General features: G+C 47.7%; 1 pseudogene; it reads right to left on the reverse strand.

The window, feature by feature from the left end:
• Positions 1-1,882, reverse strand: part of LOC102873928 — a 3,786-nt pseudogene that overhangs the window by 394 nt on the left and 1,510 nt on the right.

The following is a 1,882-nucleotide window of genomic DNA, read 5'->3' on the forward strand; positions in this document are numbered from 1 at the left end:
AAGTTCCTTATCTCTCTAAGGATATTCTCCTTGTTGTTCCTGACATTCTTCTTGGATACTTCCAGGAGATTTACCACCACGTCTTCAGTGTAGCTGTCTGCCAGTTTAATGGTGCCATAGCTGTCAACCCACTTTTGGACCTCACCTTCACAAGATTTTGTGTTGAACAAGGGAAAATGCATGATAACAGGTCCAGTAACTCCTTGGAAGATGTAGCAATCTGAGGGGGCTTTGGCCCATTCCTGGAGTTCAGTCTCTTTCAATGGGGGGAAGGGGATGTTATTGAGGCCACAGTAGGCAAGCAGTAACCTTGAGGGTCTCGAAAGGATCGTCAGCACTGAAGTCAAAGGAGAGGATGAGGTGAGCCTTCCAAGTCAGCGGGAGAATGAGCGGATAGGCGGTGTTGATGGCCAAGCCAGCGTCCACCAAGTGCAGGAACTCCCGTCCCCTTATGGCCTCGTCGCTGATGCCACCATGTTTGTGCAAGAAGTTGTGAGCGGTCCCCCATTCTCACTTCCTCAAGCAGATTGCTGTTTTGCAGAAAAGGGTGGCAAAGTCCTTGCATGAGGTCAGGAAATCACTCACAGCCCCATGAGAGAGCAGCTGCTCTTGCCTGGCTAAGCTCTGCACCAGATGCTCCATGAACCGGATCCTCTCTTCCTCCGAGCTCTTACTCCAGTTCTGCACCGTCTCAGCAAGCCAGACAGATTGGTCCTTCTTGCCTTCATCTTTGTGTTCAGTGCCCAGCACCAGCTGCAGGACCTCGAACTTCTCCTGGATGATGCTGGCATTCTGCTCTTCGATATACGCCACCACCACTTCCACAAGTGCTTTCTCCACACTCATGCCCATGCCTCTCAAAGCATTTGGATCACACTGTTCATGGCTGGTCCTCCTGTTTTCGAGTATTAGCAGCGGCAGCCTTCCTTCCTCTGAGTAACTTCCAAAGTATTTCACGTTCCAGGTTTCTTTCAACTTGGCCAAAAGATTATAAAGATGATTCTTAATATCTTCAATTCTAGCAAGAGCACTTCCCCACAAACCTTTTAAGAAGCTCATATCTCTCTCAAGCTCAGATCTGACCAGCTCACCATTCTCCAATTTGCTTCCAAAGTGGGTGGTGGAGATGTAGGCACTGAGGGCTGGGTAGCCAACGTGGTGAGGGGTAAACTCGAACCAGCTCTTCAGAGTTTTTCTCTCCTCCCAAGCAGCTTTGAGGTCATCATCAATGGCTGCAAATATTGGGTAGGGCAGTGTCCCATCCTCCACGTGCTTTCTCATGCTGGACAAGCAGCAGTCCTGCAGCTGCGGGTAGAAGGGACCAGAGTCAGGGGCTTTGGAGACACAGAGGTGCAGAATCGGTTTGCGGTTCTTGTACACAAGTTAGTTATGAGTCACAATTGAGTCGATGGCACATACCAACAACAATTAAAAGCACAGATAGATCTTTCAGCAGATGCAGCCACACTGCATCTTAGAGGCAAAGATAGCAAAGCCTTTTCTTACATACTTTGGGCATATTGCTAGAAGAGGTTAATCTTTGGAGAGGGGCATTATGCTTGGAAAGGTGGAGGGCCCCAGTGAAAGAGAGTAAGATCCTCAACCAGATGTATTGAAACAGTGACGTCAACAATGATTTTCAAGTGTGTCAGAGATGGTGACAATGGTACAGGATAGTATAGGGTTCATAGAGTTGCTATGGGTCATATTCGACAGAACCTAACAACATCTTATGGCTATTAACATATGAGTAATGGTAAAAAACATAATCAGAGAGCTCTGGTACCCTAGCGGTGAAGAACTCTGCTGCCAACTCAAAGGCACACAGTTCAATTTTACCAGTTGCTTCACAGGAGAAAGATGGGCAAATTCCAGTGTGATT

This window comes from Elephantulus edwardii, unplaced genomic scaffold (genome assembly GCF_000299155.1).
Source record: "Elephantulus edwardii isolate Elephantulus edwardi_28Jun2011 unplaced genomic scaffold, EleEdw1.0 scaffold01450, whole genome shotgun sequence".
NCBI lineage: Eukaryota > Metazoa > Chordata > Mammalia > Macroscelidea > Macroscelididae > Elephantulus > Elephantulus edwardii.